Source organism: Rhamphochromis longiceps, linkage group LG5, assembly GCF_057381845.1.
Source record: "Rhamphochromis longiceps isolate RC_006_pf linkage group LG5, R_longiceps_female_GT1.1, whole genome shotgun sequence".
Classification (NCBI taxonomy): Eukaryota; Metazoa; Chordata; class Actinopteri; order Cichliformes; family Cichlidae; genus Rhamphochromis; species Rhamphochromis longiceps.
The window spans coordinates 29,815,202-29,828,515 of record NC_140561.1 but is presented as its reverse complement, the minus strand read 5'-3'; positions in this window follow the sequence as shown (position 1 = coordinate 29,828,515).

Sequence of the window (13,314 nt, the reverse complement as noted above, 5' to 3'; positions counted from 1 at the left end):
TTTACTCACATTTGGCTCTTTTGTGCAACACTTTCTCTTCCTGCAACATGAAACTACACACATTAGTTCCTCCATATACTGATGTGAGTACTCTCAGACACATGTCTGGGGAATGACAATATGGTAGACCTCTGCTGTCCTTGGTGAGGTTCGTCTATACAGCTCTCATTGAAAGAAAAATAAGACCACTGAATAGACTGCTGAATACCCAGTAGGATTGGCAAGTTCTCAGGTATTTCCAAAGTGTGGAAGGTTTAATTCAGCAGCAGCGCGCTGTTGTGCTGACATTTTATCACACTTCTGATATCACCCAGATTGTCCACTCTATTTGTAAGCCTGAGTTTTTGAAAATTGACTTCTACATAAGGATGAACAAATGGGAAGTTCAAACATACCAGTCCAATCAGAAAGAAATGATAGGATAGTAGGACAGTGCACGATTTTTTTTGTCTCAGATGTCTCATATTTTTAAAGTTTATGTTTGCACAAGATGCATTCTTACACTGGGTAAGAAAAAAAGAGAAAAAAGTTAATAAGTGCAAAAAACACATTGCATTTGCATCTGTAAACACTCATTAGAAGCATGTTGGATCCCTGAGTTGGCGAAGTGAAAAACCCTGTGGGAAAGCCTTTTTTGTAGATAACCTAACAACCAGGATAACAAGTCATGTGTCAAAACCAGACCCAGCACAGCTCAGTACTGTTCAGTTTTGTAAAATAATATAGATGATGTCTTACGAATTATGCATTTTAAAAATTTTCTGCCATTACAACTGTCACTGCTTGGTAAGCTGGGTTTTGCAGAGATGGAACACTTTTCGTTGAAGCTCTGCCCCATGCAGGAAATGTATTGCTTGGTGTAAGTGATGTTTTGAGAATTGTTTGCCTTTTGATTACACTTTTAACGTCTTAAATGCTGCTCTCAGTCAATAACCTGGAACTGCTCAGCTGAAGAGCTTTCTGTCAAGAGGGGGTGGGCTGCTGATTGCATTTTAATGTTGGACAAAAATATAGTGATGGAGGCATTATGTGTCAGTCTTATCTATATGGTAACGAGCAGTGTTGAAAAAACATTGATATTCTGAACACAGCTCACTTTGTAACCTCTGATTATATGGCTCAGTCTGTTAAGGAGGCCTTTCCAGTTGTTTTTCCATCTGACTGCAATCAACCAACACTCAGACAAGTTTGCACCCACACAAATTCACATATACACACACACACAGATCCAGGTTTTAACTGAAACAACAAATATAACAAGATACAAAACTTGATGCACGTACACTAGCCTGTGCCTGCATGCACTGGAAAGGTAAATTGCAAATACACAAACATGTATAGTTAGGTCCATACGTTTTTGGACCCAAAAGATCTTTCTTTTTGCAACACAGCATCATTATATAATCAATTTCTTGAAAAAGTACAAGCAAGCAGAACACTTTATGCAACCCACATTTTTATTATTCTGAAGTTGTTTTTTTAATGGTTTACTGGAGTCTGAAAAGCTGCCAAAACAAAAATATTATTAAAAATGCAGGATGTGTACCTATTTGTTCCGAGTTTGTTTTTACAGAACTAGACTTTTTACACAGTTCATCCGATGTCTATATGGACATCTTAATATTTTAACTTAAGAATGCAGTGTTTGCTCTATGTAACTGACTTATAGTGATATAAATTGCATGGACAAAATATCTATTTATAAAGTAACGCTCTGTGTTACTTTACAAAACACAAACTGTGATATTTTAAAGTAAGGTATAAATATCCACCCATAAACATCTTTTGCACATACTGATGCACTGGCAAGAACTTGTAGCTCAATGAACTGACTCAGTGGTAGCAAAATACAACCTAATTTTCTCAGGAACTTGTTTAATTTCAGCTGTTGTTATCTAAATTAATGTAAAAATTATTATATTTTCAGTTTTTAACAACAGCCCCCCCCCCCCCCCCCCCCCCCCCCCAAAAGCATAATTTTGGAAATACAGTTATATAAACTAATAAACATCGATTTGTTTTAGCTTCCTAGAATATATTTTTTTAACTTCAGAATGACTGAAACAGCAGTTATCCTAATAGATAAATTCCCATTCAACAGTTTTCCAAACAATAACACTTTTTTTTGGTATAAGTTCCAGAAGATTGTGCGCAATGCAAACTTAGCATATTTATATGTGTTGGGGATTACTGACTCCATATTTACTGTGACCATGACTAAAAATGCTGCCACCTTACCAGCACTAATGGATTATCTGATTGCCTATATTTTTGACGGTGTGACTACTATGAAAATGACCAAGCAATTTGGTGAATCTAGCTGTTAAAACCAGATGAAAGTCTAAATACTTACTGACATAGTGAAGGACACTAGACGTGAGGTTATTCTTCACCCAGGGATATCTGTCTTTTCCATTAAAAAGGAAATTTAAAAATATGTTATTATAACCAAGATTATTACACACTTCTTTTTATCCTTTTGTTGGATGACGTCTTGAGCTGTATTGTAGGAGTTGTCAGTATCTTGCTCACAAAAACTAAGCAAAAGTAACAAATAAGATAACAATGTAAGTTTTCTGGAAAAATATGTGATCTGCAAGAGAGCATTACAAGGAGAACATACTGAGGTCTCTCAGATACAGAGAGACCTCACCAAAAACACCCTATTATGTAGAATACTTCCACAGGCAACAGTCTCTGCTAACTTTGATTATCATGCTCTTTTTATTTATGTACTATTTATTTACTGGTCATATGTCGTTCTGCATATATAGCAATAATATTAAATAATATTAATCAACCTACAGTCAGTGCCCATATTGATCCTAGGACAGGATGTTGCAGGTGGATTGAAAACAGGCTGAAAGGGAAGAACAACAAGTGTCATAACTAATAGTACAGGCCAGACTCAAATGTAGGACCAAATTCTGTGAGTTTATTCACAGTGCAAGTAAGACAAGGAGCTATTTACAAAATCTTGAGGCTGGGAAATGTCATTAGTGAATCCAAGAGACCCCAGCTCCAATCACTCAAGGGTCCAAAACAGAATCTTTCACACCAGAAAAAAATCAGACTTTTGCACAGAGGAAAGAACAGGTAAGGAGATGGCATTAGTTTCACTAATGCAGTTTGTTCAGTGCTCAGGTCGACTGAAGGATCTCTCTCAGCATAAGTAGTGGTGGGTTGATCAGCAAATGACAAACAGATGAGCCTGATAACTTCAGGTGTACAGAAATGGAGGGCGGGAAACCCTGAGGGAGTATCCTGTGGATGCCTATGGATTCAGGGGCAAGAGTTAGCAATACACACACACACACGTCCGCGATTGTAATGCATTTGATGATGAGGGTCAGTGGCCTTTCAGATCTTCACTGAGGCAAAAGGGAAATGAATACAGCAAGAGGGGGGAATGTGAAAAAAGAAATAAAATGAATTCTAGAGTAAAAACAAAAGTTTAAGAAGGTAAAAGATAGATTGCCTCTCCCTCTATTATATATGTATATATGTGTGTGTGTGTGTGTGTGTGTGTGTGTGTGTGTGTGTGTGTGTGTGTGTGTGTGTGTGTGTGTGTGTGTGTGTAATAATCTGTCATTGGTTGCATCACTTCAGTGACAGACCGGTGACCTGCCCAGGGTGTACTCCAGCTCTTGCCCTATGGTGCTCAAACCGCCGAAGAAGTTGATATTGGTTTTGATAGAAAGGTGTCAGTATACACATTGCATCAGTTTGTTGCATATAGGGATGCATAGCTGTACCAGTCAGACTGCCAATGCTGACCCGTGTCGATAAATGAAAGCACCAACATACGCAGGTGAGACTATGGTCCATGGAGCAATGGACGGAGGTACCGTGGCCTGATGAGTCACATTTTATGTTACACTACATGGATGACTGGGGACATGGGTGTCGGTTATCTGGGGAACATCAGACTTCAGTATGCACTATGGGAAGAAGCCACACCAATATAGGCAGTGTAATGATTTGGGCAATGTTCTGCTGGGAAACCTTGGGTCCTGCCAAAGTAACATGTAACATCTCATTAGCATTGTGGCAGACTATGTACACAATTTCATGGAAACTGTATTTTGATGCCTGTGGCCTCTTTCTTCAGGATAATGTGTCCTGCCACAAAGCAAAACTAATTCAGGAATGGTTTAAAGAGGACAACAATGAATTTGAGGTGTTAACTTGGCCTTCAAACTTCCCAGATCTCAATCCAATCTAGCATTTGTGGAATGTGTTGGAGAAAAATGGAAGCCTCACCTCACAGCTTACAGGACTTAAAAGATCTGTTGGTAACAGCTTGGTGCTCAGCTTGAGGGGTCTATGGGAGTACATGCCTTGATGGGTCATGGCTGTTTTGAAGACATGTAACATAACTGGTTAAAAGACTTTTTCTTTCTTGCACTTTATAATGACATGAAATAACATCACATATTATCCTATCTTCTTCTGTAATGTTTTATTGTAGTTCAGAAATTATTTTAAATACCTTCACGTATATGAAAAACAGCTTGAGGAAGAGCCCATGTGTTGAACCAACTTACAAATCTACCTGTAGGTGAATTCTAAATGTTCATGTTTCTATGACTGTGGTGATTGCTTTGAAATCTCTGGTTTTCATCTTTGCATTTTGCTGTTAGGTTTGTGTCCGTACATAAACACTAAAAGAAAGATTCTATGTCTGTCCTAATCAGGATAACGATTTGTGTTGTGCTTATCTGTACCCTATTAGTCTATATTACCTGGTAATTATGAGACAGTGTGTTTCAGGTAATTTTGCAGAGTTATGAAAAAGTAATGCAACATTTTGCATTACTTTTAAGAAAATTAATGAGTAATGTGTAATACAGTACTTTTCTGTAGTAATGACGCCAACACGGCCTATGCCAAACACCAAGTCACGATGGCTCAAAGCAGTTGGTTTTAGTCTTTGTGGCTGATTGGTCTAGATCTCTGACCCTCTACTGTCTGCAGATGACAGTGTGCAGATCAAACAGATTGTCTTTGTGATGGACCCCTTTGAAAAACTGCAGCTGAAAGAATATTAAAAACCCATGGATGAGATATCAGGCACCAGCCAGATACCTGCCTGTAAGTGTGTATGCATGTGTGTGTGCTGGGATGTGAAGAGCTCCTTTAAAAAATAGATGAAAAGTGCTGACATTGCCAGTCATTCTGGCTTTCTGCACTCTTCTACACATACTTAAATATGCAATGCAGACACACAGTCACATAGACTGCTCTCTCCATCTTCTAGCTGTTGTTGCTTGATGTTCAGTCATATCAGTTCATGACTCTCACTGTGTCCTGTCTAATCCTGTCTATCATTCACATACTTTATAAACTTTTGTTCTCACCCACAAATATTACAAACACTGGTGAAAATGTTGTTAATGCAACACTTTTGCATATTTTCCTCTTTCTCTCTCTCACACACACAAAAATACACATTGATTAGAATCTGATCAGAGCTGTGCTAATCATTTTTCTGGTTTACTGAATATATTCTGAGGAGGTACAGACAGAGAGGAGCTTATCATCTTATACCACCAAAGCTTATTTAGTCACAGTATTCACTACTGGGCATTAGACAAGTGTCAGTTATTTATTTATTTTTAATGTCCTCATTTAAACTTGGAAAAAGGTACTAATGCCACTAATGTTAACTATTATTGAACATTAAATTTCATAATTTCAACACATACACCTGTTTTTGTACACAAAGGGCAAACAAAGGCTGGTAATGAATTAGCCTTACGGATAAAATTGCTGACTTGATAGAATAGATCTGATTCATATGTATCCTGGTGGAATTAGAACATTAGAAAGGAAATAAAAAAGCTCTCACAAAGTGCATTATTTACTATTACACATAATTACCATGTGAACACTGCTAATGGTAACAAAGCACAGGAGCCAATGTCATAACATGTTGCAAACATATCAAAAAATAAGCTCAAAGTTAGCCTAATATTTTAGCATGCTAACAAAGCTTTGTTTGTACTCTTCCAACTAAAAGATAATACTTATAAATTGCATCATTGTTTACAACATGTAAATGTGTAAAATGCAATGAATAGTGTTGGTTACAGTGATTTAAGTGTGGAATTGTTCTATTCTGATTACTTGCAGCTGTCATGGATACAGTTCAATATAGCTTAGCTTTGTTGCACAGCACTTGCTAAGCCATATATTATTCAAAAACAGAGTTACATCACCAATATTGTCTTTTTTTTTTTGCCGCCTGTCCCGTTTGGCTCTTTTGCCATCAGAATTGTTGTCTAAAGGCAAAGAAAGATGCCCAACGGATTTACTTTACCAAATTGACCATCCCAGCCTTGCCATAATGGTCCATTTGATTCACCTTTTATTGTTTATTTTATTTTCACTTACTGAACATGGGACAGACTTGACTGGGGGAAAGAAGGGGAGAAAGAAAGAGGGAAAGAGAAACAGCTGAGAAGAGGGACGGGGGAGAAGGGCAAAAACCAAAAACCAACAGAATGGGCAGAAAAAGAAAAAAAAGAAGAAAAAAAGAAAAAAAATGCATATATCAATCACCTGGGTCACCTGCTGAGAAAGAAAAAAGAAAACAAGCAGAAGAGAACAAGAGTAATAGAATAAACAACATCACAATGATATATGGGAATATGACAGTAAATACTAAATATTAAACATTATTGTGCAGCACATAAGATCAACAGAACACAGTGTGCTTTGAGGTAGGAGCCAAAAAGGGTGTAGTTTGTGGGTGTGATCACCCGTGTGTAGACCTGTGAGCATGGACGCGCTTGTTTTTTTGTTTTTTTTTAAAGGTTCCTTCATGTAATGATCTGCTAGAGGGTGTGGGGGGGCCACAGCCCCGTCCTCCAGGGCATGAAGCAGGTATGGAGGAGATCAAAACTCCAGACATCCAGAGGCCCCCAGAACATAAGAGACCAAGGAAGACCAACAGAGGGGCAGCCGCGCCACTGTCCCAGAAAGAGCTGAGGAGAGTCCCAGATGAGCAGAAGCCAGGGGGAGTTGCAGTGACGCGCCCGTGAGCTCCGCCGGCAGCCAGCCTGAGGGACCGAGCCCCAGGCCGAGAGGCCGGGGGCACCCCACCTCCGAAGTGGCCCGAGCGAGCCCCAGGCTCCAGGCCCCGATAAGCGGCCGCCAAGGAGTGAGCCGGTGTGTACCTGGACGCCCATCCCCGGACACAAAGAACCACCAACGCACCGACGTCTGAGGGAGTCCGCCACTGGCAGGGGAAGTGGTGGTAGGGGGAGATAGGCCTCCATACCTTGGAGGGCCTAAGATGTCCCCAGAGAGGTGGCGCCTGACACCCAACCTGACATATAGACACAGACATACAGGCACACACAGATACAAACATCCATTCCCACCCTCATGCTCTCATATACACTTACTCCACACTCAACCAACGTGGAGACAGACATAAAGAGACGCTGTACACACGATCACACTCCCCAAGCGTACTCTAAGCCCTGGGTCTAGGTACCCTTGCCCCTGGAGGGGGGGGAACTGCACCCAGACCCAGGTGGTGTTACCCTTTTCCCTGCGGTGGGGGGAGGCAGACCGCCCCGACTCCGCAGCAGCAGGGAGGCCCCACACTCCAGACCGCAGTCGGACGGCCAACTCCTCCTCCTAGCCCCCCCGCTCCAGCAGGTCGCAGAGAATGGGGGTGAGAGAAGACTCCAAACCTCCCTCCACCCGCTCATTGTAGTGTTGATGCATGTGTGTTCTAAGGTGCATTTAAAACCCAGGAGGGCATGGAGCTACCTGCCATCACCAATATTGTCATATCAGCAACTCCAGGCAGTCAGCTCAGACAAGAAATGTAACAACAGCAGCAATTTACAGTTATACAGGCTATACAAGTATGCCTATATTCACCATCTACAGGGATCAGCTGCAGCAGGCTGATCATGTGCACAGACAATAAACAATTAATGCTACGCTTTCATAACTGATAAATTTCTTTCTTTTTTTTTAATGCAGGCACACACACAAAAAGCTTCAGACACAATATTTACTGGGAATAGCAACACATTCACTGTTTGATGTGCATAACACATACCATGCACAAGACAAAGTCTAGACAGTCACTGAGTATGGAATGTGCTGAATAACATAAGATGATAGGTATTTGGATGTGTTATAAGCTTGATAAATTGCTTTTCCAGCAACATTGTCATTACTGTTAGAAAAGAGGACTTTTATTATCTAAAGAGTAACCAGTTAACCCAGCAGATGCAATATATTATTGTTTAACACTTGCTGGAAATTAGTCTCTCAGTCAATGTTTCATCTTAGAAACATTTTTAGGTTAATTTCTTTTTTAAGAAGCAGTTGGTTTTTGATGTGTTGGTGTACACACCAACAACAGTTAAAAGAGTAGCATATGGCAGATGTCACTGTGATGAATGAGTTGTGGACAGACCTTTGGCCAGTGTCATTTCTGGTAGGTAAGGGCTTTTCTTCATCTAATACACTGACTTCTCTTTTTTTAATCCTACCTTCCTTACAGTCACAGCTCTTCTGCACATTACTCCTCATAATCTCATTTTCTAAGTGTATTTTTTCCCTTGATGTCTTTTTTCTGACTTATAGCCCATACTCCAGTGTGATTCTCTCTTATAGTATGTCATCTCTTTTCCTGCTAGAGCTGGGATTTTCTTTTCCGCTGCTTTGCAGAGATTTAATCAATTCCTCAGTTGCTGTGACTTCCATGCGATGCCAGGCCAGCTAATTTAAATGTGAAGCATTTAAAATGTCAATTACAAGCTAATTAAATTAATGGCACAATGTGATTTAGCCATTTCACTCCTCTCGCCCTGAGCGATGGATAAATTGTCTCAGCTCAGGAGTGGAAAAGGGCTAAGTGTTTAATACAGCTGCGGCTTTACTTGCATAAACATGTGCACACACACAAAGAGAACCCATGTGACCTATTGGGAAATTGGTTTTAGAGAGGAGAGGAGAGGAAAGGAGAGAAGAGGAAAGGAGAGTAGAGTAGAGAAAGAGAAATGCAGATGAAAAATGAAGAGAAAAAAGGGATGAAAAAGGGTGTTGAATTTAACAAGATAAAAAGAATTTTAATTTGATTTGATAACAAATTGAAAAATCAGTTAAATAAAAAGGAAAAAGTGGGAAATAAAAGATCAATAGAAGAGAATGAAAATGAAAAGAGAAAAGCAGAATGGGAAGAAATAAAAATCTTTTTAAGAAGTACCGATCACATAGAGAGAATCAAAAGAGGGCAGCCTTTTGTGAGTACAAGAAAATAATTATTACAATATAATGTTTTAAATTTGCTTAGATCAGAGGAATAGGGAAGGATTTGTCTGTGTTTCAGTTTGGCTTAGCTGTAGGCTTGCGAGTGTGTGTATTTGTTTAGAGGGAGAGGAATTTATTGACACTGGGGGTCTGCCTGTCATAAAAGGAGACAGGAAGCTACAGTTGGGGGATGCTGATGCTGATGCTTGTACCTTTAATAAAAACTCATAATTGTTATAAACTTAGAAGTAGGTTTGCAGGAGACTCTCCACCTTAAATGTAAATGTAAATGTAAGACAATAAGAGGCCAATGGCCCAGTGGATGCAGAGTGGGGGTCTCAGTGTTTGTAATATGTTAACTCTGTTTTGTATGTTGTCTAAAGGAATTTGGTGTAGCTTGGGTGAGGAGATTACTTTTATGACCGGCAGGAAGTCACGTACACAGAGACACACACACAGTGCTTTGACTGTTACGACGCACCCACACCTACATGCACACTCACTCACGTGCACTCACATAGACACACGGGTATGCGCACACACAGGCACTCACGTGTTCGTGCATATACACACACAGACACAGAGTTTGCAGCACAACATGGGGGTTTTATGATGGGGTCGCTTCTATAAAGCTGACTGTAACAAACAAAGGAGTGGAAGATTTGCAGAGGGACACCGGCCTTGGACATCTCCCCTTCTAGAAGATGCATGCTTAAATGAAGATGAATAAAGGTTTTGTGAAAATGACTACTGAGTCCGGTGCCGTCTCTGAGGAATAAAAAAAGAACCGGGGTGAAACTGATTTCTTAACAGTTTACATGCTGGAAGTATTCACATTATGTTGAAATTGTGGCTGAAAAGGACAAGAACAACATCATGATCATAGTAATTATCATTGTCTTTCAGCTGCAAAGAGAGCTATTTCAGATTTGAAGAAGTACCTGCGAGCTATGAACAACTCCACAACAATGACAATGAGGCCCATTGAGGAGTAGAATGGCAGTAATCTTGAAATGTAAGAAGCACTTTGCTTTCAGACTCCTGGCTTACTTGTGGTTTCTGGAGTTTCCAAAAGTAGAACGCTAATCAGAGGCTTCAGCTATCAGACTCCTGGCCTGAGAAACCAGGTTCTGGCTTAAGCATATAATTGGTGTGTAAAGTAGTAGATACTTTTGACTCTTAATCCTTTTTTTTTTTTTTTGCCAATAATGCATATCATTAACTTTTTCTTCTCTCTCACCCATTATGTTCTGTCGACTGATCGTCCTCCCCAGTCCTGCTAGAAGTTTTCTTTTTCGTTTTCTTTCTTTCTTTCTTTTTTTAACTTTACAGTTTACAGAGGTTTTCTTTTCCTTCTGGACTGTCAAAATAAATAAAAAGAGGAAATTAAGCAATTCCCTATGATCTCAGTACGGTGTTTATCATTTGAATGAACATCCCTGAGATACTGTTGCAATGAATTTTATTACGCTGATTTTGGTCAAGCTAAGATAAGTGACTTTGGTGCTACTGCTAGCACAACAGTTAGCCTTTAGTTCTGTTAAAGTCATTAATGGCAGCATGGTGGTGTTGTAGCCAGCACCATTGTGTCACAGCAGAAAGGTCAATGGCTTAAATCTGCTGGCTGGGGGTCAATCTGTCTGGAGTTTGCATCTTTTCCCCATGTCTGTGTGGGTTATCTCCATGTACTCTGACTTCCTCCCAAAGACAGGCACCTTCAGTTTATTAGCGATTCTAAATTTGCTATGAGTCTGAATGGTTGTCTATCTCTCTGTGTTAGCCCTGCAATAGATTGCTGGCCTGTTCATAGCATACCGCACCTCTCCTCTTGTGACAGATGGGATTGGCTCTAGCCCAACTGTGACCCTGAATGGGATAAGTGAAAGAAAAGAAATGGATGGGATAGAAAGTTAACATAGAGTTTTACAATATTGTTGCTCCTTATGCAGTCCAAGAGATGCTACAGTAGGCCACATTCCATCTGGACAAGGAAATGCAAGGAGTTTTAATTTTTGGTACCACAAAAGTACTCTAACAAGTAACTTTTTATGGTAGTTATCACTGTAATGGTTCAAGTTACTTTTAAAAATAACATCACCCAGCACTGTAGAAGAGGAACTAAGGACTAACGATTTAAAGAAATAGAATAGATGGAAAGGGAGATAGGGGGCAAAAGAAAAAAAAGAGGGGTAAAAGAAAAGAGGAAAAAGAAGAACTGTGAACAGATGCAAAAGAGGAAGAAGAGACACAAAAACAACAGCACTTTCAAGCAGGTGAGAAGGAATGTAGAGAAATGGGAGAGCAAAAGGACAGAGGAGCACAGTGTGAGCTTGTGGTAAATGGAGTATTGATTCAGAGGAGATGAGATTTTCAGAGTAAACACATAACCAAACTCTGTGCTCTGATGTGGGCAGACTACACTCACTGGAGACTTACAGTCAATGTAGAAAACATTACCAACGCCACTCTCATATGGGGCTACTCCACTTCTGCACACACATTTCAATTGTATTGAGGCTCAAAAATATTTTTTAATTTGCTCCTACTCTATAGCTTCAGCTCTCCTGTGTGAGTGCTATGAAGGATGGGCTGAGAGACTAAATTAAACAATATGTTTCAGTATCTAAAGCACTAAAAAATACACAAAAAATGACATTAAAAACAGTCCCTTATCTGGTGATGACCTGCCACCTCACAATTTTGAGGGTAGGGTCACTATTTACAGGTTTTTATAACAATATTCAAAGGCCAATTAAGAGAGAGAGAGAGAGAGAGAGAGAGAGAGAGAGAGAGAGAGAGAGAGAGAGAGAGAGAGTTCAAATTGGGGATGGACACAAGAGAGAAACCACAATAACAACACTGGTCCGGCCGGGTTGAGTCAAACGATGATTTTAATGCACACACGCGTGGGAGATGGACACTGTATGCAGACAGCCTCAGATCTCAAAATGGTGGAGCATTGCTCAAACTCTTATAGCCTCTGGTGCCTCCACCTTATCATAAAAAGCCTAAACACTCACATGCTTTTCTCTCACACGGCGCCTAAGCTACAACCTTGGCTCCCTGTTTATCTGCTCCTGCTGAGATGGGGCAGAAAACTCCAGTATACTCTCCCTTCTAATCAGACAAACAAGGCGATGACTTTCTGCGAACAGTATTTCTTATAACTCAGCAGTATAATGCATCATAAAACAATATCATTCATTCACAATAAATCAGCAGTCTAATGTAATGCAAATCAGTTTAACAAATGCAACAGTTATCAGCTTCTTCTACTTCAGGAGAATAATGCAAACTAAAACTACATAATAATTCACAATCTTTAATTAGGGGTATAACATGGCATAAAATAATATTATAATCTAACAATTCCCCCTGATGAGGTCATTAGAATAATGACCTCACCAACACCCTTCAAGTCAGTGTGGCCGGGTTCACTTCTTCTCACTCCGGAGGTCCTTTGTCCCCCTGATGGGCGAACCATATGTGAGATGACCTCTGTGTTTGCGCAGTTCAGATGCAAGAAAAACTATTATTCCAACAATAGCAGGTACAGATGACACTCCCCAGTTCTCCCACAGCTTTATTTGGTGCTACCTTATACCCTTCAGACGTACTCAGACTAGAACCTCTGTCCAAGGAGCTTTTAACCTTTATTTTATTGCTGCAGCTACCAGTGTCGTCCAGTTGGGTGATCCTCTGCTCTTCTTTCTTCAACCTCAGGGGTTAGACAACCCTTCAGTCGTGGCACAGATCAGGGGATTATTCTGCCCCGGTTTCAAACAACGATCTGTGCATCCTCGGTTCCTGTGTGTCCTCCAGAAAAGACCAGGATCGCGTCCCCCTTTTGCCCAAGAGCCTCTCGAACCTCGTTGGTCTGGTGTTCCCGGATTTCCGCCAACCCCTTCATGGTCATTGCTGCGTTTATGGGATCCATCCTTTCGAGGTGACTACCCGGAGCCCAAACGCCATCACCCTTGGACCCAGTTAGTGTCTCGGCAGTCACCGTATCTATCTCTGCTGCCAAGGATC